This window comes from Phocoena sinus, chromosome 2 (genome assembly GCF_008692025.1).
Source record: "Phocoena sinus isolate mPhoSin1 chromosome 2, mPhoSin1.pri, whole genome shotgun sequence".
In the NCBI taxonomy this organism is placed as follows: domain Eukaryota; kingdom Metazoa; phylum Chordata; class Mammalia; order Artiodactyla; family Phocoenidae; genus Phocoena; species Phocoena sinus.
This window is the reverse complement of record NC_045764.1, coordinates 132,379,623-132,407,371: the sequence shown is the minus strand read 5'-3', so window position 1 is coordinate 132,407,371 and position 27,749 is coordinate 132,379,623. Positions and strand designations below refer to the sequence as shown.

Below are 27,749 nucleotides of genomic sequence, written 5' to 3'. Positions count from 1 at the left end.
ATTGGAAAAGATACATGCACCCCAATGTTAACAGCAGCACTATTTAGAATAGCCAAGACATGGAAACAACCTAAATGTCCATCAACAGAGGAATGGATAAAGAAGATGTAGGATGTGTGTGTGTCTAGACACACACACACACACACACACACACACAATGAAATATTACTCAGCCATTAAAAAGAATGAAATATGAAATAATGCCATTTGCAGCAACGTGGATGGACCTAGGGACTTCCCTGGCAGTCCAGTGGTTAAGACTCTGCACTCCCACTTCTGGGGGCGTGGGTTTGATCCCTGGTCAGGGAACTAAGATCCCGCATGCTGCATGGCGTGGGCAAAAAAGAAGGATGGACCTAGAGATTATCATAATAAGTGAAGTAAGTCAGAAAGACAAATATCATATGATATCAGTTTGAGGTGGAATCTAAAAAAAAATGATACAAATGAACTTATTTACATAACAGAAACAGACTCATAGACATAGAAAACAAACCTATGGTTACCAAAGGGGAAAGGTGGTGGGGGGGAGGGATAAATTAGGAGTTTGGGATGAACATACACACACTACTATATATAAAATAATCAACAAGGACCTACTGTATAGCACAGGGAACTCTACTCAATATTCTGTGATAACCTAGATGGGAAAAGAATCTGAAAAAGAATGGATATATGTATATGTAAAACTGAATCACTTTGCTGTACACCTGAAACTAACACAGCATTGTAAATAAACTATACTCCAATATAAAATAAAAATTAAATTTAAAGAAAGAGAAAGACGAATACCATATGATATCATTTATATGTGGAATCTAAAATATGACACAAACGAGCTTATCTACAAAACACAAACCAACTTGCAGACATAGAGAACAGACTTGTGGTTGCCAAGGATGGAGGAGAGGTTGGGAATTTGTGATTAGCAGATGCAAACTATTATATATAGAATGGATAGACAACAAGGTCCTACTGTATAGCACAGGGAACTATATTCAATACCCTTGGATAAACCATAATGGAAAAGAATATGAAAAAGAATGTACAGATAGGTATAACTGAATCACTTTGCTGTAGAGCAAAAATTAACACAACACTGTAAATCAACTATATTTCAATAAAATAAATTTTTTAAAAAAGAATAAAACTGAAGTAAGACTTATCAATATTGAAGAATACTAGTGAATAATGAAGCAATGCCTTTGAAGTTCTGACAGAAAATTATGTTCAACCTAGAATTCTACTCCCAGCCACACTAACGTTCCATTTTAAGAATAAAATAAAAACATTTTCAGACAAGGAATTACTCAGTATTTACCTCCCACACATCTTACCTTAGTATGTACCCCAGCAAAACAAGGCAATAAACCAAGGAAGACGACTCTATGCGAAATGAGCATAATGAAGGCAAGTCACAGGATGTTCACTGAGCAGCAGTTCTAAATAAAACAGATTAGAGCAGAAGATACAGGACATCAAGAGAGGGGTAACTAATGAAAAAGGGAAATACCAGAAATTTCATTCTATCTTATAGAAAACGAAAAACTTAAGGTCAGTTATAAAAGCTAACAATACCCCCCCTCCAAAAAAATACAACAGAGAACTGTGATGTGGAGAAGTCATGGCACCCTGTTTTATCTTTGTAGAACTACCTTCTCCCCACCCCAACACATGTGCTTCAAATGGGGCGGACTCCACACCCATCTCCATCTGGGCATGTGACCAGGCTCTGACTATTCTAATCTATTCTCTCCACCTTGCCATAGCAACTGGTTCAGAAATATGCACAGAGCTGAGAATCAGTACTGGTGGGGGAGAGAGGTGAAGTAGGATGTTACTGAAAATAAAGGCAAAGGAGGAAAGCACACAGATACAGTGAGAGACCAGTTCTTCAAAGTAACATCTGAGCACATGGATCCAATCCTACTCTATCCCTCTGGACTCTCAGTTCTGGAAACCAATTTCCTTTCTCACTTAAGTTCTAACTGAACTGGTTTTCTAACACTTATAAGGATCCCTAACCACAACACTCCTCTTTCAAAGCCAGAAGTCAAAAGATACAACCTACTGTTAATGAAATAAAAATAAACATATAGTATTTACTAAGGTGACCAGAGCTAAAAATGATGATATATAACTATTTCAAAAAGAAGGTAGGGAATGGGGTAGTGGTGTTGGGATATAATTCTTCATGGGTCTCTATGTCTTGCAAGCAAGGCGCTGTCCGCTCTTTGTTCTGGAATATAATCTCAAGGATGTTCATATATCAAACCACCTTAGAAGACAGAAACTCTTCCTCCAGAGCAAAGAGCCAGCATACTACTGTCTCCCTCTGGAGCAAAGAGCAGGCATGCTTACTGCCCATTATAAAATATTTGTAATCCCTAAACTCAAGAGTTTTCTCCAGTAACAAAACTCATTATGTGAACGGGTGTTATCTGGCCCTCCCCTCAGTGCCCTGTGGGAACTGTGGCTCAGGACACTGGCACAAATGAATGTTGAAACCTTAGCTACTGCTACTGCTGTGAGTAATAAACTCTACTTCATCTCTGACTCTGCCTCCTACCAGAATAGGAGTCTTTACCTTCCACCAGCATCCATGAAACTGTGGCAGGCTAATTTGTTAGCTTCAAGTAGAGTAAACTCTCAGATCCTTTCTAATTCCTTTTTTTGTTTTGGCTGCGTTTGGTCTTTGTTGCTGCGTACAGGCTTTCTCTAGTTGTGGCGAGTAGGGGCTACTCTTCGCTGCGGTGCACAGGCTTCACAACACAGTGGCTTCTCTTTTTGCGGAGCACGGGCCCCAGGTGCAGGCTTCAGTAGTTGCAGCACATGGGTTCAGTAGCTGTACCCTAGAGCACAGGCTCAGTAGTTGTGGCGCATGAGCTCAGTAGTTGTGGTGTAGGGATTAGATGTTCTGCAGCATGTGGGATCTTCCTGGACCAGGAATCGAACCCATGTCCCCTGCATTGGTGGGCGGATTCTTTTTTTAATTAATTTATTTTATTTTATTTATTTATTTAATTTTTTTGGTCTGTGCTGGGTCTTCGTTGCTGCACGTGGGCTTTTCCCTGGTTGCGGCAACTGGGGGCTACTCTTCGTTGTGGTGCACCAGGGAAGTTCCCTTTGTAATTATTGACAGGTGGTAAATGGGAGCTAAATCTTGACTATCACTCCAGAAAGTCAATAGATAACGCTTAAAATTGACACATCAAGAAATGGAAGTAGGGCTTCCATGGTGGCGCAGTGGTTAAGAATCCGCCTGCCAATGCAGGGGACACGGGTTCGAGCCCTGGGCCAGGAAGATCCCACATGCCGCAGAGCAACTAAGCCCGTGTGCCACAACTACTGAAGCCCGCATGTCACAACTACTGATGTCCATGCGCCTAGAGCCCATGCTCCACAACAAGAGAAGCCACCACAATAAGAAGCCTGCACACCACAATGAAGAGTAGCCCCTGCTCACCACAACTAGAGAAAGCCCATGAACAGCAGCAAAGACCCAATGCAGCCAAAATTAATCAATTAATTAATTTTTTTTTAAAAATGGAAGTAAAAGCACATTAATATGGGGGATTATCACTAAAAGAATCAAAGAGAGAAACAATTGAAGTAGTTCCCTCAGGAAAGGAACTGGGGAGGCATAGGACAAGAGAATTACTGTTTTCACCATAAACTCTTCTGAACCATTACATTTTCCCCCCACCATCACGCATTTGAGAAAGAAGCCTTTCCTGGCTCCTTTAAAGGGGAAAAAAAGAAGTGTACAAGAAAAAAATCTTTTCAGTACTTTCATCCCACTAAAATTGAATAGTAGCATCAAGAAAAGTACCTAATTAAGTATGATGCTCTCATCACAGTTCTGGAAACCTAAAAGGGAAACTCTCTCACCAATGATCATCTCAAGCCAGAAAACAGTCTTAATGTATCTCAAAAAAAGTATGTCACGTCTTGCTTTGGAGAAGTTTTGTTCAATAAAATGATTCTACTAGCTATGTACACAATAGTGTCCTATAACTTCTATGGAAAGCACATTACTGGCTTCAGCATATAAATATGTATCCTTAAGCATAATTTCCTGCAATTATAGATTCTACGTTACCCATAAATCACTAGTTTTAAAAGTGAAATTAAAATTAATTCATGGGAACAAAGAAGAAATATTCTTATGGTAAAGGGAATAAAATATGCCATCTTACAAGAAAAAGATAGTTAATTAAGGTTCAAAAAGTAATTCACATTAAAGAATCAGAATTTTCTAATCAAAATTTGAAATTACAAATTATTTTGTATGGTAGGTAGGGGATGACTATTTCCGTTTAGTATAATTTTATACAAATTACAGGGAAGTTCTTTCTTAAAAATCCAGAACAGCAAAGCCTACCCACTGTCTACCCCTCTACTCCTCCACTAAATTATACTTCCTATATAGCCACATTGTAACTTTTGCCCTCCTGCTGAATCTAATTTTTAGGGAAAATAAAGGAAGAGCATACAAATTCTGCCCCAGAAATAAGCTAAAGTGTTCTTGAGCTAAACTATAAGTCTAGGTAAAATAGGATCTGGTTAGGAGTTAGCTCTGGTTTTATTTAAAATACACTTTATTTAAATCAGCATTAGTTAACTTTAACCTAACATTACTAATTCAATCACAGTGGTCTCAGTCAATCTACTTAACTCTTGAGAAGCTGGAGCAAATAAAAGATCTCTGTGAAGTTAGAGTTTCACTAAGGTGTTGCTAATTTCTTTTTCACTTCTAGGTGCTCTTCACTAGGAAGGCTTTCTGTGTAGTGAAGTTCCTCAATAGTCAGACTGCGTGGGTTTGAAATCCAGCTCCAACACACTGCCTAGGCAAGCTGCTTAACCTCTAAGACTCAGTTTTCTTTTTTTTTCTTTTGAATTTTATTTTATATATTTTTTATATAGCAGGTTAAGACTCAGTTTTCTGCAAGAAAAAAGGGACTAAATACTTTCCTCATACAGTTGTTATCAAGATTTTTTTTTAAAATACCCATAAAATGTTTGGCATAAGACCTAGTCAAAGGAAATAAAGAGGGCTTCCCTGGTAGCACAGTGGGTAAGAATCCACCTGCCAATGCAGGGGACACAGGTTCGATCCCTGGTCCAGGAAGATCCCACATGCTGTGGAGCAATTAAGCCCGTGTGCCACAGCTACTGAGCCTGCGCTCTAGAGCCTGCAAGCCACAACTACTGAGCCCACGTGCCACAACTTCTGAAGCCAGCGCGCCTAGAGCCCGTGCTCTGCAACAAGAGAAGCCACTGCAATGAGAAACCCGCGCACCATAACAAAGAATAGCCCCGCTCGCTGCAATTAGAGAAAGCCCGCATGCAGCAACGAAGACCCAACGCAGCCAAAAATAAATTAATTAATTAATTAAATAAAATTTTTTTTAAAAAGAAAGAAAGAAAAGAAGGAAGAAAGAAAGGGAAGAAGACAGCTATTAATATTGTCACTACTTACTTCATGGAAAGCCACCTCCAGTAGGAAAGAGATGTTCCATCTGCACACAGTGGAACAGAGACTCTTTCTTATTAATTAAACCACCACTGAAGGCTATGGAAAGGAACTTCCTAAAAAGATGCTAGAAGCATGAAGCGGATGATGCATTTCAGCAAGCCAAACTCAGTCACTTTTCTACCAAGAGGACAGAGTCCTTAAACTTTGCACAGGTTTGTTTACCTTGGTATCATTATGGAACACAGTGGTAGACAAAAGCAAAACTTTTTAAACAATGGAAGTATTTCTAAATATATAATTTTTAATGTAAATTATTTTATAGCTAGCTTTCTCACATTACTTTCTTTTTGACCTTCATTCATTCAACAAACGTTTGTTGAGCACCTATGAGTCTCTTGGAATACAGTGAACAAACGATCAAAGCCCTCAAGGAACTAACATTTTCATGGTGAGAAAGACAATAAATAATCATAATAAGTAAATTTTATAGTATATGCTTCAAGGAGGTAACTATTATGGGGGAAAAACAGACTAGGGTAGGGGAACTTGGAAGTGCAGGAGGAGAGTGGCGGTTGCCATTTTAAACAGGGTGGTCAGCATAGGCTTCCTTGAGAAGGTGCTACTTAAGAGATTTGGAAGAGGTAAGGAAGTTAGGCATGAAGATTTATCTAGGCACAGGTAACAGCCTAAGGCAAGCACTTGCCTACACCATCACCACGATCTAACAAATAAGCAAAAATGTTGTCTCTTAATAATATCACCTTCTCCCAAGAAAAACCTGTGCTAGCAAAACCAAAAAAAAAAAAATTATATTAATTCATTCAACAAATGTTTAGCTAAGGACACAGAAGAGAACATGACATGCACCACTTTCTATTCTAAACTATAAAGACCTCAGCAAGGGGACTGAGGTTGACTACAAAGTTCTGAAGTGTAAGAAATATGTTTTTTTTCTGTTATTTAGCTTATTGGGCCTTCACTTCACTGCTTTTCAAAAAAAAAAAAAAAAAAAAAAACGGAAATCTGTCCTCCAGATAAGGTGGGATGATACTACCTACACTGAAAGTATCTCAAAGTCTCTATTCTTTAAAGCACAAATATTGGCCCCTTAAGTTTCTTCACCTAAAGAGTTGAAAATTTCAAAAGTACTAACAATGATATTATACTAACATCTTCTCCCCCTGCCTCCAACAGGCCAAAACATTGCTACTGGGAGTCTAATAATTTTTCTAACACTTTTCCAAGATCCACTTCAATTGTAGAAAAAACGTGATCTACCAAGTACATGGTGCTATATGCCATGCTCCATGGTAGCTAAGTAAGAGGTCTCTGCTCTCCAAGACCTCATCATGTGGTATGGAAAAACATATGCATTATATATCTTTTATGCTATTTACTACTTCAAAAGTAAGTATAGCTCATAATACCACTTAGTTGCAAAGAAAAATACTATGAATTTTTTCCCTCAAATCCCAACCAAAAGGTTGTATTTATAGAGTTGAAAACACATTTTACAAAACCTTACACTATAAAAAATTACAATCTTAGCAGAATATATTTTATATCATTTATCTGATCCCACTTAGCAACTAGAGAGTAAAAGCTTAGAAAGTTAAGAGACCCACAACAAGAAAGTTCATATAAAAGGAACCAAATGGGGCTTCCCTGGTGGCGCAGTGGTTGAGAATCTGCCTGCCAATGCAGGGGACACAGGTTCGAGCCCTGGTCTGGGAAGATCCCACGTGCTGCGGAGCAGCTAGGCCCATGAGCCACAATTACTGAGCCTGCGCGTCTGGAGCCTGTGCTCCGCAACAAGAGAGGCCACGATAGTGAGAGGCCCGTGCACTGCGATGAAGAGTGGCCCCCGCTTGCCACAACTAGAGAAAGCCCTCGCACAGAAACGAAGACCCAACACAACCATAAATAAATAAATTTTAAAAAAAGAAAAAGAAATAATTCTAAAAAAAAAAAAAGGAACCAAATGGAATATATTTATTGATTACTTTATTTTTCCCCAATTATGTTAACGGATATTTTAAGATTAGTTGAAGTTTCTACATATTAAGGCATGTATGCAAGAGAAAACAGAGGACCAAAAGAAAAAAGAGTAGCATACTTTAACCTCATGCCCTGATCTACTTTTTAATTAAGTGCACAAATCCTGAAAAACACTCCTAAGTATTTATGGCTAAAAGCGTTTCTCTTCTAACCTCAACCATCAGTCTCCTCTTAGGACTGGCCTAAATAAAATGGTAACATGCTGTTATATGCTTCACCCAACTTAGCATTACATTAGCTGGCTGTGTAGTCCATGTTTTCAAGGTATCGTACATAGAGAAGTACTTTGGCTCTTTCTACTTAAATGGCCTATCAGGCATATTAGAGCTACCCTGTCATCATGTTTTACCAATGAGATTAGCAAATATGAAAACTGTCAGCAAGGATATGAAAAAATAGGTGTACTCTCAAACTGCAAATACTCTTTGACCCAGCAGTTCCACCCACTTCTGGGAATTTATCCCAAATGACAACCCATGAAGAAAATTATTCGCTACAACATTGTTTCTAATAGGAAAAGATAGCAAGACTCCATTTCTCAACCTCCCTTGCATTCAGATGTGGCCATGAACTAAGTTCTGGCTAACAAAACCTGACTGGAAGTGTCCTGAAGTAGCAGCTTCTAGAAACCTCCCTGTAAAAAGGCTGGCATGTAAACCTTTGCCCCCTCTAGCATCCTCCTGCTGCTTAGAATGGGCTGCAGTAGTTGGAGATCCAGCTAGGTCAATAAGGACAAGAGCAACACGCAGCAGAGCTGTAAGAGCATAGAAAGAATCCAGGCAATCACTGCGGGGTGGGGGTGGGGCTGACAGGCAGGGGACAAGGGGAATGCGGACAGACTAAAGGGCTATCTTGACTGCAGCTTTTGCTACACAGGTACATCCAACTGTCAAAACTTATCAAACTATCCACGTGTTTCTGTGAATTTTACTGTAATTATTATGCCTCAAAAAGAGAGAAAGAGAAAAGAGTAATGCCATGAGTGCTATACCAGCCCTAGAACACTTACCTGAACTTTTATAAGAGAAAGAAATACTTCATTGTTTAACCCACTGTTAGTTTAGCTTTTCTATCACTAATACACTCTTCATATGCCAATATGTAAAGAATGAAAAAATCAAGTGAAAAAGGAAAGATAACGTTACGTAGAATATGCTACCATTTATTTATTTTTTTAATAAATTTACTTTTAATTTATTTATTATTTTTGGCTGCGTTGGGTCTTTGTTGCTGCGCACGGGCTTTCTCTAGCTGTAGCGAGCCGGGGCTACTCTTCGTTGGGGTGTGCGGGCTTCTCATTGTGGTGGCTTCTCATTGTAGTTGCGGAGCACGGGCTCTAGGCAGGTGGGCTTCAGTAGCCGTGGCTCGCGGGCTCTAGAGCACACGCTCAGTAGTTGTGGTGCACGGGCTTAATTGCTCCGCGGCATGTGGGATCTTCCCGGACCAGGGCTCGAGCCCGTGTCCCCTGCATTGGCAGTTGGGTTCTTAACCACTGCACCACCAGGGAAGCCCTATGCTACCATTTATGTTTTTAAAGGTAGGGAAAATAGACTATACACCAGAAGACTATAAACTAGTAACAGTGGTTGCCCTAGTGAGGGAAAAGTATGCCCAAGGCACAGAATAGAAAATATCTCACTTTCTGCACCTTTCACATTTTGAACCATGCAAACACATTACCTATTTTAAAAATATATGTTCTTTAATCCTATTAAACAAAATTAAATATTTCGTTTAACTTTTTTGAAATTTTGGTATATGCAGATTTTAATGATTTGAAGACTTACTTTGACTTTAGTTTCAAGATGATCCCACACTGAACTTAATTACTGAGACCACTAGATACAAAAATGACCAAAGAATAAAAAGTGTTGGAAGGGGTAAAAGGGAAGGAGAGTGCTGAGAACTCTTCTTTTGAGGAAAACGGCAAGAAAACATTTTAACCAAAAAGAGAAGCACTGGGGTCATTCTACTGCTGGAAATATATACTGTGTATCTTTTAATTTCTCACTTTCTGCTTTTAATGAAAAACAAACAAAAGCAGCTAGCTAAATCAAAAAGGCCAACAAGGCTTTTCTCTGATTAGCTGAAGGAATCAAACAAAAGGTTCTTTCTTGTTAGGAGTATAGATTCTGAAGAGTTACAAATAGTAATGTGAAAGTCTCCATATCAGATTAGAAATTGAAATAAAATGAGGATCTCTGAGAAATTTATCAAATTGACCATAGGTGGTTTTCTGTTCTCAACACTATTTTGTAACGTGTATATATAAATCCTGTTAAGTTTTTATGGTGTAAAGAGTATAACAAAAGAGTTACTCGGACTTCCCTGGTGGCGCAGTGGCTGAGAGTCTGCCTGCCGATGCAGGGGACACGGGTTTGTGCCCCCGTCCGGGAAGATCCCACGTGCCGCGGAGCAGCTAGGCCCGTGAGTCATGGCCGCTGAATCTGCGTGTCCGGAGCCTGTGCTCCACAACGGGAGAGGCCACAACAGTGAGAGGCCCACGTACCACAAGAAAAAAAGAAAATAAAAAGGTAACTCAGTAAGAAAGCCCTATCTCTTGCTCTAATTCCGGAAGATGACTATTCAGATCCTAAGTCAGAGGCCACCAACCATTTACTGATGATCCCAACTACCAACAACCTCTTAAGTGACAAATACATACAAATAAACCCAGAAAAAGGAGGCATCATTACATGCTCTTGCTGATAATAGTAAAAATATTTAATTGTTTCTAACAGGGTTGGATGGTCACAAACAAAATCTCTAACCCTTTAGAAATTCCTAGTAGCTACTATGGAAATTTCTTGGGGCCTCTGGAACACAAGTAGGCATAGACAATATCATTAAGCCCTTCACAGTAAATCCTTCTGAAGGCAAAGACTATATTTTCCAATACAGTACTGTGTATTATCCTATAAAGATTTCAGCAACAAAGACTAAATGAACATTCAAATGTAGAAGGCTCAAAGTAGGCATAGAATTAACATTTGGTGAACTGAACACTAACAGTTTAGAAACAACGACAATGCACGTGGAAATGAAATTAAGCTTTAATCTCTGAATAAGATGTCTACACTAAAAGCATACAAATGACAAATTTCTTAAAAACTGAGTAATTATACTGAGGTTCATTAATGAAGGCTTGACTTTTTCCAAAGGGGGGAAAAAACAGATCTGCTATCTGCCAAGAACATTAAATTGAAATCTTCAAAAGTGGTACTGCTATTACCTTAGTAAACCAGTAACACTAATATCCTTTACAAGTAGAAAGGTGAGAGGTTATGCTCATTGTTTTTGAAAAACTGGAAAGGGAAAAGGTAAAGATTAATTTCCTCCTAACTTCTCCTGAACTATCAATTTGGAGGAAAGAAAATGGACCAATCAAATTAATTTCATATAATATTCTCAAAGAATATGAAATAAACAGCATAAACACAAGGATAGGGGTTACTCAGATTCAATTCTAACAAATTATTACTTGATTCTATAGGAAACAAAGATCAGTAATTGTCAGACCAGTCCTTAAGGGACTTACTCAAAAGCCAAAATCTTAAGAATTCTATTGGACTATAAACTGTGGTCAAGAGGTAACATGTATCTAAATCAGAACCATTTAACAAGAGAAGACTCAACAGGTGTTTGGTAAAAGAAATGCCTGGAAACACTGGGAACACATGAAAGAACTTTAATAAAATGAAACCATAATATTGATGTAACCCAACAAATGAGTTTGGCAAGCAAATTTTAATCTCCAAAATTACTCATATCTTTTAAAGAGGCATAGTCCCCTTCTTTCCATGTCCCCTAAAAAGGGAAAATCCACGACATTTTAATAAAGGAACAATTCTTTAAAAAGGCTTTACAACTCCTCATTCTCTACTAAAATAGAAAAATTAAAATTCAAGCAGAATAGGGAATTCCCTGGCCGTCCAGTGATTAGAACTCCGCATTTCCACTGCAGGGGGCATGGGTTCCATCCCTGGTGGGGGAACTAAGATCCTTCAAGCTGCATGGCACAGCAAAAAAAAAAAAAAAAAAAAAAAATTCAAGCAGTATAGACAAGATAGTCAAAGTTGGTTCACAAAATAAAACAAGGTAACAACTACAGTAAGAATCAAGTAACTTTTTGGTAATATACACAAAAATATTAGGTAACTGATAACATTTGTAATACAGAGGCTAAGCCCCTAGATCAAATAAAGGAGAGGAAATAATTCATTTGTTAGATTCAGAAACAAAACAATAGCTAACATGGCTAAAGTTTTCACTTAAATTCCAAGGCCATGAAATTTTTAAACATCAGTAGTTTTAAAATGTGTTATACTGTCATTTTTAAGTGCAAAAATGTTATACTATATAGTCTTAAAATATATGCAACTAGAGTGTAAAATTATGTTTTAATATACAACCTCCTACTAATACAAACAAAAATGTGGATTTTCCAGAAAAGTTAGTATTTATCTGGACTTTAATAATCAATTCTATTAATGATACGGCAGGGGAACCCACAAGGTGTTAAGATAAACAATAAAAAGACAAAAGAATAAATTCTTAAATTTAAGACTGGTACTTGCCAAAGAATACATAGATCTGTAAATAGTGCTAAGAGAAAAAGTGACAGAAGTTAACTAATGCACTGAGCATAATGCCTGGAGTATAAAACATGCTACCCTTTTTTTCAGTAAATGAATAAATAAAAGGCCTTGAAATTCCACAAGTTAAAAATGGTGGTATATAACCATTTTATCAAGCTAACCACATAACATGTTGAATAAAACACAGGCAAAGAAAATGTCAAATGAAAAATAGGATTCCTAAAGCATAAAGCTATAGACCTTCTACGGACTTTTCAGGATCCATTTTCATAGTCCTTGTAGTATCCCAAATAAGCTTGACTATTGTGATGATGGTATAGCTCTTCAACTAGAATACAGCCTGAACCAGAGAAACCTAACCCCAAGGGCTGAAGTGGTGTGTAGAAAGTACCTAGAACCTCCAGAGAACAATCCTGATGACTGAACTTGAAATCAAATCTCTTGCCCTACTTTGGAAACAAGCTTGCCTCTCCTGGTTCCTGGACAATAGACCAAATGTGTCCTTTGAGACTTCCTTACCAAACTCAAATTTCATCTTCAGAAACTCCAGCTTAATCAATAATTCCCTAAAGTAGTTCCAAGAGTGATTTCAGAGCTTTAGATAGACTATTTTTATATTATTATTTAAAATACATTATTTTTAAAATTTTTAATTTTCAAGAAGCAAATGAACACTTTAATACACAAAGTCCTATAACCGAATCTGCTAGAAGGTGTCTCAGTTAAACAGAAAAATGGGAAAAAAAAATTTTTTTTAAGGTACAAATTTAAATAGCCCAGGTATGTCCTTAAAGATAAGGGGAAAAAGCTAAGCCTTCAATTATGTGTCTACAATTTGGGGATATAAGATATGAAAGCTTAGAATTTAGTAGAGGAGAGAAGACTAATACACATGAAACAAAGAGTAATAAATAACGGTATAAAGTGCTAAGTGGCTAAGTACTCAATTTGGGATGTCTATAAACTCAGATGAGGGGGCAAATTATCTTTACTTTCAGTAACCTCCAACTGAAATTTAGCATTTCCTTCTATTGGGAAGTCAGTCAGACCACAATAATATTAACAATATCTGCCACTGTCAGTAGTAGAAATCACAGATATTTTCCTATCACACAGTCATAAGTTGCAGACACCTCCAAACAGTGACAATGTTCATCATTACTTGGAAATTATTAGACCCACGCTAAATCTTATTATTTAACACAGAAGCACATGTTACTATCTCATAATTTAAAAAAATATTTTGATAACTGTATTTTAATGTAACTGGTTTTCTTTGTAATCCTATGTAATTTAAAATACTACTCAGAAAACGGGTCCAATAGGCTTCAGACTGCCAAAGGTGTCTATGGAGCAAAAACTGTCAAGAGCCCTGCCCTACAGCTTCTATAGAAGCACTCTCCTTCCCCACCTCTGGATGTGATGACAGGACGTAGAGCTTGAGGTGCTGACAAACACACTGTAACCACAAAGGGACAACATCATGGAAGCAGAGCTTATTAAATAAAGGAAGTAAGAAGAAGATGAGATTCTGACCACCTAAGTACAAGTGGATCAAGCTTCATCTTTGGTCTTTTTAGTACTACAAGTCAGTAAATTGATTTGGTTTCCTGTTATACTCACTACACTCAACATCTAAATGGTACAGCTGATTGCAATAGTTTCTATCTCAGGAAACCAGAGCAATATCCATTTCTTGGCATAGCAACAGCAAAATTACAAAAGGATTCACTTTACCACCATTAGGGAATCTGGGGAAAATGAGTTTAGTTTTTCACAAACTAAGTGTGCTGAAGACTCACTCAATACTCACTCCAATCCACTCTCACGTGGACTTCCTATTTTACAGAGGCTGTATAACTAAAAATTACATTTTCCAGATGCCTTTGAAGCTAAGGTTTCACATAAGACCTAAGTGTGGCCAAGCAGCCCACTTAAGATATAGAGAGCAGAAAGTAACATGTAATGATGTTCCTGCCCAAGGAAGTTAAAATTTCTGCCACATATGGTGGCCCATAATGGCAGTAGCTCCCTTATCAGGCAAGTTCTACAGTGTCTCTGTGGTGTTTGTTCTAGAAGTTCAGTCTAATCTGTTCATTCAGCCTACTCAACATTTACCTATCTCTTTCTTAATAAATCCCATTTGCTACAACTACTTAGAGCAAATGCTCTTGCTACAGATACTTGAAAAATAAATACAAAGTAAACATGGATGTAAAAAAAAAGCAATATCTGTGTGATGAATCTGGAGATTGGGATTGACATATATACACTAATATGTATAAAATGGATAACTAATTAAGAACCTGCTGTATAATACATAAATAAATAAATAAAATTCAAAAAGAAAAAAATACAACAGTATCCTATTGCCAGTTAGAAACCTAAAAAGAGTTAACAGCTTATGGATACAGATATAGGCTTGACCTGGAAAGCATTATAACTGAGAAGCCTTAAGAGCTAAGGGCCAGATTACAAGGAGCACAACAAGAGTCAAGAACAGAGCTTTAGACAGACTCAAGATATAGAGAACAAACTAGTGGTTACCAATTGGGGGTGGGGGAGTAAGAGGTGTAAACTATTAGGTATAAAATGAGCTACAAGGATATATTGTACAACATGGGGAATATAGCCAATATTTTATAACTATAAATGGACTATAACCTTTAAAAATTGTGAATTACTATATTGTACACCTGTTAACATATAATATTGTACAGCAACTATACTTCAATTTAAAAAAAAAAAGAAGAGAACAGAGATTTAGATAGTTTGAATCTGGAAGAGGAAGAATTGCCAGCCAAGCTGATAAATCAGAAGAAATCAGAGATAGGCAAAGAACCGAAAGGAGAGAATTCAAAAAATGAAGATGTCTTCTGTACAACTAAATACCAAAGATGACAAATGGGCTAAGAATTTAACTAAAAGATCCGTTTTTCACATTACTTCCTTTCTCAAAGATTGTCCTGAGTAAAAACTAATGCTCAAACTCCCTCCGTAATTGGGTCCCTTGTCTGCTACTGCAGCTTCATACCATAACTTTTTCTTTTTGTTTTTTTAATACCATACTTTTAATCAGTCTTTTTAAAATAAATAAGTAAATAAACCCTCTTCTCCAGATCCCAAAATAAACGCCCAATCCAAGGCCCACACCTAGGAAGCTTTGTCTGGCAGTCCCAGTTGCCTCCTCTGAATTCATGTAACATTTATCAGACACCTAATTAAAATCCAAACTAAATTATAAGCTTAAAGAGAGCAGAGGCTATGTTCTTCATTTCTTTGTATTCTGAACACCCAGCATAATGCCACTCAAATGCACTGCTAACAGCTAGGCCCTTTCAACAGGTAGTTTCAGAAGAGTGGAAGTAAGATTGCAGGAGATTAAAAATTTAATTAAATTGACTTGGAAGGTGAACAAAGAAAGCTTCCGTAGAAATGGTAATATTCTATATCTTGACAGGGTTATGGGTTAAACAGATGTATGAACTTGTCCAAACTAATGGACAAGTTAAACTATTTGTTTACTTATTTAATAAGTAAACAAACAGTTCATGATAGGCATGCAAAAGTATTTACTGGTAAAGTATACTTACTTTGAAATACAACCAAAATATAAGATGGATTCATAAATACATAGAGGGTAGAATGGATGGATAAATAGATAAGCAAATACAGCAAAATAAGAATTACAGAATCTACATTGTAGATATTTAGATATTCATATTCAATGTATAAACACTTCTTGCAACTCTTCTGTGATTGACATTTTCATGATAAAATGTTAGGAGAAAAAAGCAGAGTGGAAATAATGTGAGGCTCACATTATTTCAGAAGTTTGTCAATTAAAGGATTGACCTTAGAGAAGAAAAGGAAGGTATATATATACATGCCTCTGAGAAAGGGATGTCTGGATTGTTCCTCTTCTCTCTACCTCAAGTCTTAGACTGCCTATACAGACTAGTTCTGGCCTTGAGTGCTTGCTCTTGCCTGAAAGAAAATGCTCTCACTAAGCTCCCTTCATTCTAGCACAATCCAAACCTGTGGAGCCTGACCCCTTTGTCTGTCTTGGGCTATGATAATCTGTTCCCTATTCTTTTTACCTGAGCTTCTAATACCTCCTTAACTGACCTTTAGACGAAACCTCTGGCCAATCTGCATAACATAAATGGTTCATCCTCTTGGTCCAATTCTTGCCCTTCAGACCCATGGCCCCCATGGCAAGGGAATGTTAAAACAAAGGTCACACAGTCCCTGGCTGAGGACCTGGCAGAGAGGTACTCAAAACATGTTTGTTAGATGAATAAAACCCATGCCTGATAATAATATAATACACACATAAATAGAGCTTAGTTTCACATTTAAATCTACATTGTGCTGAGGGTTGAAAATGTGTGTGCTAAGTTTCTGGAGTTGAACATTTAAAAAGGGAAGATCTGGAGCCTCTTCTGTGTAGAGCAAACCAGAAGACAGAGCTGGAAACAGAAGGTTGACAAACTCTTTCAACTGACATTAAGAAACACCTACATTTAAATTATTAATGCTTTTCCCAGATAATACAGTACATTCATCAGCTTCAAAGTGCCATAAACATGAACTACAGGGGGAAAGATAAATTATGCAACAGTAAGAATTGATAGGAATTCAATTTCCAATGACCTAACTGCACTTGGGAGTTAATTTGCTTTTTGTTACTGTAGCTTCCAAAGGACTGCAGATTATGCACTTGCTGAATTTTGCCTTTGTCACACATGACCTAACAAGGAAGGCATTCATTCTACCATAGTAGCTTCTCTCAAGTATCTGGTTCTAAACAGCTGCAAATTTTGGAAGATAACACTGAATGATGTTTCTAACCATTAGTAGTTCTCTCCCCAACAAATATGAAAACAAGATTAAGGTTTACTAGAGTATCAAAACTGTGCAAATTAAACTGGCTGAGCATAGTTATTAGAAAATAAAGTAGAGGACACGGGTTCGTGCCCAGGTCCAGGAAGATCCCACATGCCACGGAGTGGCTGGGCCCGTGAGCCATGGCCACTGAGCCTGCGCATCCGGAGCCTGTGCTCCGCAACGAGAGAGGCAACAGTGAGAGACCCGCGTACCTCAAAAAAAAAAAAAAAAAGAAAAGAAAAGAAAGTAGAAAATTTGTACAAGAATTTAAATTCTAGATGTTATGTTAATAGAATTGATCCAATAAACATATCCTAAAGAATTTCTAAAATACACTTTCATTGTTCACATTTGCTTTTATCTGTCAGAAAGATGCTATATCACTAATGACTGGCTGATATAGTCCCTTAAATGCTGTAACTGGATAAAACGACAAAATATTTCAAAATAATACCGATCTCAAATAAATTTCCATTTATAAGAAGTGGAAGCTGCTTCCTAGACCCAAAACTGCTAGGCCTGGGTGAAAAATAACCTGCCAAAAGTAGAAACAAACTGTAAAAATGTTTCAGAGTGTTATGTGTTATGGCTGGTGAAACGGTTATGCAACTATACAAAGAAGCTGGTTTTTTTACACCTGTCATTGTTCCTAGGTCATATCAGAATACATGAGGACATTTATTCTCCACCTATCAACTCATTTTTTTAAAATAAATTTATTTATTTTATTTATTTATTTTTTGGCTGTGTTGGGTCTTCATTGCTGCACACGGGCTTTCTCTAGTTGCGGCAAGTGGGAGCTACTCTTCGTTGCAGTGCAAGGGCCTCTCACTGTGGTGGCTTCTGTCTTCTCTCATTGTGGAGCACGGGTTCTAGGCATGCGGGCTTCAGTAGTTGTGGCACACGGTCTCAGCAGTTGTGGTGCACGGGCTTAGTGGCTCTAGGGCATGTGGGATCTTCCCAGACCAGAGATCAAACCCGTGTCCCCCGCATTGGCAGGTGGATTCTCAACCACTGCGCCACTAGGGAAGCCGCTATCAACTCATTTTTCATAAAAAAAATCATAACTGCTAAACACCATTGAGGAAGAAAAAACGTACTGCCAAGGAGAAGTTATTTTATTATCAGCATTTATATGTCTTTCAACTCACATGTAGTTTGACTTTCACCATATACCCTACTACATTTAATTTACACAGATCCACGTAGTCTCCCCCAGAAAGGCTCCCTGGAAAAGACACATGCAAGTATCCCTTCTGTACCTCCTTCAACTTCATTACATAATATCTTGTCATGATCTTTTCATTTTAAAGAGTAGGTAGATTAACACCCTCAAAATCAGCAATTTCATGTTAATTTGGTACTTATCAGTCTTGAAGACCCCAAAACCCAAATTTTGTCTTTAGAGCCTTAACACTGTCACCACACGATTCCTAATTTCTTAAAATAAATATATATATAAAGTAATTTTCAAGTACTGCACAAAATGCTCTAGAATTTCCAAAGTCCAGTAAGCATTAAAATGAGATTTACAGGAACACTTTGTTTTGTAAACTTCCAGTCAAATCTAATGGTAATTAACAAGGGTAAATTTTTGCTTTCATTTTCTACAAAAACGTAGTAACAGAGCATGACTTCCACTAGCATGTTGATGCAGAATCTAGACAGACAATACCTTATCAATCACTTTTAAAGAGCAAATAAGAGAAGGAAGTATTAACAACAAAAAACCCTAACATTACAAGTCAAGGTCAGTGGGGACAGGCTGAGGACTCCTATCCAAGCTTCCTGCTGAAGACACTAAATTGTAATTATGCTTCAATTTTAAGCCATCTACCTCTCAAACTAGATCCTATTTAAATGATTTTATAGAGAGGAAGAAATGAGCAAAAGTCCTGATATGCTGCAATACCTGAAGAGAGTCATTAATGGCAGGTGACTAGCTTCTCTTCTGGCCTGATCTCTTTTGGAAGAAAAGCAATATTCGTAGGCAGGGCATTTTTTTAAAATTCTGTAGTTTCATATTTGAAAGCATTACAGATGTAATATTAGTTACTCGTCCAGGCAAGCAGTCCTGGTATATGTTATTATACTGTTACAGCCCAGTCTCAGTAAGAAAACAAGGAAAATCCTTGTTGTTGAGCTATAAGCATAGGAAACCCTCAATTATCCATGGACAGGGACAACCTGGATAAATTAAATCCCCAGGTAATTATTATTTAAGAAGAATGCTGGATTAATTCAGAACTCCTCCTCCCTTCTTTACAAAAGAAAAAGTTGACTTAAAATCCCCTCTCTCTCTTCCAGACCACTAACAAAAAAAGCAAATAGGCAGATAAATGATTTCAAAATTGTCTAGCAAAATAGAGTAAGGCAAATAATTATCAGCACTCGAATTGGTTCTGTTTTTTCCAGCAATTCCGATCACAAGCCATCGAACTATGAGTTTAGCTTTCTCAAATGCATTTACATTAAACACCCCCCACAAAAAAAAAACCCCACCTGAATGAGATTTTCCTAAATCATATGGGTCTTATTGAACTGTACTAACAATATTCGAAATGGAAGTTAAAGAACTTAACAACTATTACATTAAAATTGTAAAATACTGATATCGAACAACTTTCGATTCAAAATCTCTGCGATGCTAGGCGTTGACAGAAGCTTTACCTTCCTTTTTCTCCCCTCCCGGTCCTCCTGGCCCTTCTGCGTGTCAAGCTCCCCGCCGGGGTCTGCATGACATCACAGCTCATCTCTTGGAAACCCCTGACGTCACAGACACGCTAAACCACAGCACTATGACTTCATCGGGACTGGGGCGGAACCGCAGTCGACTTGCGCCAGCCCGGAGGCTAGAGAAGCTTCCGAGCCTCGGTCCTGCCAGGTCCCCGAAGAAGGTTAAGGACAGGCGCCAGCTCACCTGCGCTGGGACGGGGAAGGACGGAGCGGTAGAGCCCCGGCGGGCGCGACAGGGCGAGGCTACCCCCACCCAGGGCCCGATTTCCTCACCGGCCGCCGGTCCCGGGGGTGGGAGAGCCGACCTGGAGCCTCCCCACGGCCTATCCCGGATCTCCTCCGCTTCAGCCCTGACCCGGGACCCCATTCCCGCCCGCCGGCCTGCCCGACCCTCCGTGTCCCGTGGGGGCGCTCAGCGCCCGGCCCGTGTGCGGGCAGAGGACGCCCCCGGACGAGGTGCGGGCCGCCGGGTCCCTGCCCCAGACCGAGCCCCGGACCCGCGGGCGGCGCCCCCACCCCCACCCCCACCCGCCCGGCGCCCCGAGAGCGCAGGCGGCCGGCGGGAGGGGGCGGGGAGCGGCCACGGTGGCCGCCGCCAGACCCCGACCGCGCCGCTCTCACGCCACGCCCCACCCCGGCCCAGACCCACCTGCGCTCCTGCCCCTGCCGGGGCCTGGCCCGGGGCTGCACACCGCGATACAGCGGCGGCGGCAGTTGGCCTGGCTCGCTCCCCACCGCTGAGGCGGACCGAGCGCCCAGCGCGGCGCGGCGGAGCCCAACGCTCGCCCCGAAACCCATTTGTTTGGCTAGAACGGCGTGACGTCACGCGCCGGCCCAATCGACGGTTGGCCAGGGGAGGGGCCGCGGAGCCAGGGAGTCGCAGCGCCCCTGCCGGGATTCTGCGACACTTCGGACGCTGGGGGTGCGAAGAGTGGGGGACTTAAAAAAGGGAGAGCCGGGTGAGGCATCTTCGGGCCCCCAAGTGGTGAAGAGTGAAAGCTCGAGTAAGACCTGAAGAGAAAGGAATCAACCCCTCAGGCTAGCCAGAATGGTAGTAACGCCAGTGTTCAACAGCCAATAGACATGACAAATCTACTAATAATACTCATGGGTGGATGTGGAGCTATAAATGGTGTTAGATTACTGTTAGATAACCTAGTAGACTTGGGTTCAAATTTTGCTTCCGCTACTGTCTGGGGAGGCTGGGCTTCAGAGTTCTCTTTTGTAAAATGAAGGGGTTGAAAGAGTCCTTTATGTTATTCTTTTCTATGCAAATCATGGCAGGAATATCTACCAGCAAGCTGATAAACTTTGAGGTTGACAGTCTCAAAATGTGATCTTTAGAAGTTTAAGAGATTGTAAATGATGACTATAAGAAGTTTTTAGTATTTTACTTAATACTTTCAAATCAGAGTGCCAGTGAGGACCCTTTTACACTCAGCCTTTAAAATGCTAATTGCTTTCACTGTAAAAATAATTTTAACCACATCATAAAACATGAGGACAATAAAGAAAAAAAAAATCCTTCACTCTAACACAGCCACTCAGCATTCAGCTTATTTTCTTTTAGACCTTTTGTCTCATGCATATTTATTTTACAGTGTTGTGATCATAGTGTACACAAAATTTTGGATCCTGGTGGGTTTTGGGTTTTTTGGGGTTTGGGGGGGGTTTTCTTTCATAACTATTTCTGCTATTTCTACATAAGCTTCATAAACACTTTAACAGCTGCATAAAATTATATTAGGCGGACATACAAATTTTACCAAATTCTTTATTCTTGGACTTACTTATTTCCTTCCCTTTATGCCGTTATAAAGAAACCATAGGACATTCTCATGAATGTAAATTTTTAAAGATAAATACCCAGAAATGAAATTTCTAGTTGAAAGAGTATCACCACTTTTATAGTTACTAATACAAACTGCCAAAATGCATTTTAAAAGGTTGTACCAAGTTTCATTTAAATCTGCAGCTTTGATTTAGCCAGCCCTTTTAAAAAGTAGTTTTGTCCAGTTATAAAACCACTCTTTTTTTAAATTTACTTATTTATTTATTTTCTGGCTGCATTGGGTCTTCATTGCTGTGCGCGGGCCTTCTCTAGATGCAGCGAGCGGGAGCTACTCTTCGTTGTGTGCGCAGGCTTCTCATTGCGGTGGCTTCTCTTGTTGGAGAGCACTGGCTCTAGGTGCGTGGGCTTCAGTAGTTGTGGCTCACGGACTGTAGAGCACAGGCTCAGTAGTTGTGGTGCACGGGCTTAGTTGTTCCGTGGCATATGGGATCTTCCCGGACCAGGGCTCAAACCCGTGTCCCCTGCATTGTTGGGTGGATTCGTAACCACTGCGCCACCAGGGAAGCCCTATAACTACTCTTAAAATATATATTATAAAACCTTAAATATCAAAAAATTAAATAAAATAAATATTTCCTATGATCTCACCACCAAGAAATAACCACATAACACCTCCATCTAGACTTTTATCTGTATAGATAATTTTTTTTTTTTTTTTTTTGCGATATGCAGGCCTCTCACTGTTGTGGCCTCTCCCGTTGCGGAGCACAGGCTCCTGACACGCAGACCCAGCGGCCATGGCTCACGGGCCCAGCCGCTCCGCGGCATGTGGGATCTTCCCAGACCGGGGCACGAACCCGGGTCCCCTGTATCGGCAGGCGAACTCTCAACCACTGTGCCACCAGGGAAGCCCTGTATAGATAATTTTAATCAAAGTTGGAGGGGGTCATATTGTACATACTGGAATTAAGCCATGTCTTATTTAATATCTGATCAATATTAGCTCAATGTATCATGATCACTTGAACCTTCTTTATGTCAATTTTTTTTTTTTTTTGCTGTACGCGGGCCTCTCACTGTTGTGGCTTCTCCCGTTGCGGAGCACAGGCTCTGGATGCACAGGCTCAGCGGCCATGGCTCACGGGCCCAGCCGCTCCACGGCATGTGGGATCTTCCCGGACCGGGGCACGAAGCCGTGTACCCTGCATCGGCAGGCAGACTCTCAAACCACTGCACCACCAGGGAAGCCCTATGTCAATATTTGACTCAAAGTTCAATCCATCCTCTCAGGTTCATCTCAAACACTGTCCTCAAAACCTCTTGATTATTTCAATGAATCAATAATTGATTCCTCTTCCCTTATGGCCCTTATTTTACTCCATGCACATCTTGCATATGTGTATTTAATACACCCTACTAGATTCTAAACGGCTGGAAAACAAGGATTATACCCTAGTATCCACCAAAGGATCTTGCAGTTGATATTGCTTAAACATTTAATAATTAAATCCATGTTAATCATCTGCACTTTTCTCATGACAATAGATGAATATGATCTCCATTTTCAGTGTTTTCTGAAGTTGGTTAGTTGCCACCATTTATTGCATTTACAACGTATAATCCAGACTCTATGTTAACTGTTTTGTATACATTATCTCATTTAATCAGAAAACACCTCTATGAGATAAGTACAGTTGGTCCTTCATATCCATACCATTTTATATATTTTGATATCCACTAGGGATCCTAAGACCCATCACCCTCAGAATCCATGGGACAACTATATAATGTTTCAATATTCAGTGTTCATCAAAGTGTGTTTTAGAAATGATACTGTTTCTCAACTGAGGTGGGGATATTCTGTACATTAACAAATGCAGGATAAAAAATGTACTGTGAAAAAAAAAAAAAATGTACTGTGCCTTCCCTCTTGTTTCAAATGTATAACCTTAAAGCTAAGTATACCTACTGAGAGCTTATGAATATTCTGCAGTTTAAGCAAAATATAATATTAAAATTTCCATATAAAATTCCACACAGTATGAATGTATGGAATATATATATGTGTATGGACTATAAAATATGTATATATGTATGGAATATAAAATTTTCATACAGATGAGGAAACCCAGGCTTGAAGAGTTAAACCATTTGACCAAGATTAAACAGGTATTATTAGAGCCAAAGTTAGCAAAGACCCCAGAATTCTTACCATATCACTCACTGTATTGTTACTGGGAATTTCAGAGGGGTGAAAGACACTGAAACTACAAAACACAACACAAATATCATCAAAATGAAGTGACAATGGTTTCCACGTGGCCAGCACATCTTCATCGTAAGAGTTCCATTAGAGTCGGTGTGGTCTACGGGGCTTCCCTGGTGGCACAGTGATTAAGAATCTGCTTGCCAATGCAGGGCACATGGGTTCGAGACCCGGTCTGGGAAGATCCCACATGCCTCAGAGCAAATATGCACATGCTCCACAACTACTGGGCCTGTGCTCTAGAGCCCATGAGCCATAACTACTGAGCCCTCATGCTGCAACTATTGAAGCCTACGCGCCTAGAGCCCATGCTCCGCAACAAGAGAAGCCACTGCAATGAGAAGCCCACACACCACAGCTAGAGAAAACCCATGTGCAGCAGCGTAGACCCAACGCAGCCAAAAATAAATAAAAAATAAATTTAAAAAAAGAGTCTGTGTGGTCTAATGCAGTGTTTCTCAAACTGTCTCTGGTTAAGGACCAGTTGTGGGTTTTTTTTTTAATATTTAATACATTGAGAACTGATTATTTTGTAAAATATAGTAAAACTGAAACTACTAGAAATATGAAATTGTTTGATAAAAGCTCAAATTCTTGATTCTTAAACTCAGCACACAGAAAGTTAGTCAAATTGCTAGTAAGGTTTCTGAAACTCTTCCTCTCATTTCTGCTCTTATCACAGGCTTGCTCTAAAGCTGGCCAGTGGGCCACACTTCGAATAGCACTGGTCTAGGAGAAGGATCAGACTAGGAGGCAGTGAAACCACTTGAGGCAAGTCCTTCCTTTGATTCTATTTCTCCATTTGTACAATGGGAATAATCCTTGAAACAAGCCAGTAGAGCCAGTGCAGTGCCTCAGGCCTGAGAAGGAGCTCTTGGGTGGGGTTGGGCATCAGTGTGGCATGGTGAGGTCATGGGACTGATAAGGTGCTGACAGAACAGATTAAGGTGGCCTGAGATGGCACAGCCACAGAGAAGTTCTAAATATATGTAGTATATAACTTTGGTTATTTCATCAATGATTGGAACTTAGTCATCTCAAATCAGCAAACATCACATTAAATTAAAACCCAGTGTAATGGGCTTATTTGTATAGACTGGGACTCTCAGCTCAGAAAAAAGTAAGAACCTACCACTTGCTCCTCAATAGCTCACTCCTACCTCCAAAGGAAAAACACCATCTCATCTTCCTCCCCACCTCCAAACTCTTCATCCTTAACCCAACCTACTCCCTCCACTGCAGGACAGAGGAAACCAAGAGGCAGGCTCCACTGGACTTTGCCTCTAGGTCTCTTTACTACAGAACTACAACCCTGAGTGTGATCGTACCTTTCCCTACCTACTAATTGTATTACCATGACGCTCAAATAAATGAGAAAAGTGAACGTGCTTTCCAAAATTTAAAGTTTACAAAGGCACGCACTTAACTTCGCCTGGAATGAAGTCGTTGGAGCATGTGTGAAGCGCTGAGTTTATGCCCGGCCTGTGCATGGATGAAACGTGGTGGTGGTGAATGGAGAAGGTAGAGGCTACGCAGCCACAAGAAAGAGCTTCATTCACAGTAAATAAAAGAGCAACTAAAGAGAAACAGAAGAAGCAGGGCAGCAAACTGCCAAGAGAGAAGAGTATATCTCATAACTGAGATGTGGATTGTGAGGGATAGAAAGTTGAATAAGTATTGAAACCAGAAAAATACCAGAAAATCATAGTTCTTATCTTTCTTTTTGGATCTTGTGCCCCTGTGAAAATCTGATAAAAGTTAACAACCAGGCGTCTTCTCAGGAGAAAACAAAAACAAAAACTGATATACGCAGAAATCATTTTGAAAATAATTTTAATTTATTCAAAAACTAAGTCCCTTAGAGGACTTCCCTGGTGGCACAGTGGTTAAGAATCTGCCTGCCAATGTAGGGGACATGGGTTCAAGCCCTGGTCCGGGAAGATCCCACATGCCGCAGAGAAACTGAGCCCTGCGCCACAATTACTGAAGCCCTTGCCTAGAGCCTGGGCTCCGTGACAAGAGAAGCCACTGCAATGAGATGCCCACGAACCACAATGAAGAGTAGTCCCCGCTCACCACAACTAGAGAGAAAGCCTGTGCGCATCAACAAAGACCCAACACAGCCAAAAATGAATTAATAAATTTTTTTTAAAAAGTCCCTTAGTGCTCGCTTCGGCAGCACATATACTAAAATTGGAACGATACAGAGAAGATTAGCATGGCCCCTGCGCAAGGATGACACGCAAATTCGTGAAGCGTTCCATATTTAAAAAAAAAAAAAAAAAAAAAGTCCCTTAGATCAACTTGCTTTATGGTGACCTGCACACTTATAAAGGGAAGTAAAAGACAGCAGCCTCCTCCAGGGAAATGCCAAGGTAAAACCAAATCAAGGTCTCAGGACTTCCTGTCTCCAAGGTATTGCCCTTAAGAGATCCCATTGTTGGGCTTCCCTGGTGGCTCAGTGGTTAAGAATCCACCTGCCAATACAGGGGACACAGGTTCGAGCCCTGGTCCGGGAAGATCCCACATGCCGCGGAACAACTAGGTCTGTGTGCCACAAGTACTGAGCCTGTGCTCTAGAGCCCACGAGCCACAACTACTGAGCCCACGTGCCACAACTACTGAAGCCCGTGCGCCTAGAGCCCATGATCCGCAACAAGAGAAGCCACTACAATGAGAAGCCTACACACTGCAACAAAGAGTAGCCCCCGCTCACCACAACTAGAGAAAGCCTGCACAGCAACGAAGACCCAAAGCAGCCAAAAATAAATAAATTAAATTAATTAATAAAAAAAAAACAGATCCCATTGTTGTCAGTGCCCTTTGACCTTTCAGCAACTTTAGATGATGGCTTCTACAGCACCAACACAAAGATCCACGGCAATTTCCATATGTATCCCACCTCTTGATAACATTAAAAAAAAGGGACTCCCTCCAGAAATCTTCACATTCTTATCATCATAATTAACACTTGGGTAGATTTGATACCCTGCCCAATGGTCTCCCTCCTTAATGTCTGACTTTTTACCAGAAATAAAGGCATAAGTAACAATCTGCATTCCTGATGTTCCTATATTCTAAATATCTGTGTTGTCAATGAAATCTAAGAGTAGTTCAGCAAGAAACATTTTGTTAGCTCCTTTATCAAATCAGGCAATCTCTGTTCCATCTCAAGGCCTTTGGGCCTACACATCCCTCAGCCTGGAGGGCCCCTTTTCCCCCTCTCAGCACCTGGTTAGCTCCGACACTACTTTACATGTTGGCTTAAAAGCTCTTCAGAGCATTGGAAGTGCCTTAATATATTTAAGAGGGACCTTGGAGGGAGAGGAAGTTGAGCTGGTGAACTTGGCTTAAAGTACCTTTGCCTAGGGCTTCCCTGGTGGCGCAGTGGTTGAGAGTCCACCTGCTGATGCAGGGGACACGGGTTCGTGCCCCGGTCCGGGAAGATCCCATATGCGGCAGAGCGGCTAGGCCCGTGAGCCATGGCCGCTGAGCCTGCGCGTCCGGAGCCTGTGCTCCGCAATGGGAGAGGCCACAACAGTGAGAGGCCTGCGTACTGCAAAAAAAAAAAAGTACCTTTGCCTAGCAAATCTGGTTTTTACTTAGATTTTATATATTTTTAAAATTTTATTGATGTATAGTTGATTTACAATGTTGTGCTGTACAACACTTTCTGCTGTACATCAAAGTGATTCAGTTATACATGTATATATTCTTTTCCATGATGGTTTATCACAGGATATTGAATATAGTTCCCTGTGCTGTATGTGTTGTTTATCCATCCTATACATAGTAGTTCGCATCTGCTAATCCCAGTCTCCCAGTCCTTCCCTCCCCTAGGTTTTATTTTCATCTGGGGTCACATGGGGAGGTAGCTAAAGCCTCTTCAAGCCATGACTTCCCTAGCCATACTATCTAGTCTCTCTGAAG

At 39.9% G+C, this 27,749-nt stretch overlaps 1 protein-coding gene and 1 non-coding gene across 12 annotated transcripts in view; one reads left to right on the top strand and one right to left on the bottom strand.

Moving 5' to 3' along the window:
- The window catches only part of FBXO34 (F-box protein 34), an 81,393-nt gene extending 60,819 nt beyond the window's left edge, over nucleotides 1–20,574 (bottom strand). For 4 of the 11 annotated variants that reach the window (XM_032623748.1, XM_032623754.1, XM_032623751.1 and 1 more), the window contains exons 1-2: nucleotides 20,411–20,540; nucleotides 1,338–1,442 (exon numbers count right to left, since the gene is read on the bottom strand). The gene's annotated coding sequence lies outside the window, so the exon portion shown is untranslated. Of the gene's footprint in view, nucleotides 1–1,337; nucleotides 1,443–20,410 lie in introns of all 11 variants that reach the window. The other 7 variants (XM_032623749.1, XM_032623750.1, XM_032623752.1 and 4 more) reach the window with 6 other exon arrangements.
- A 5,408-nt stretch (nucleotides 20,575–25,982) lies between these two features.
- Nucleotides 25,983–26,089, top strand: LOC116750289. Its single transcript, XR_004348985.1, has one exon. It is a non-coding gene; the product is annotated as a U6 spliceosomal RNA (small nuclear RNA).
- The last annotated feature ends 1,660 nt before the right edge of the window (nucleotides 26,090–27,749 follow it).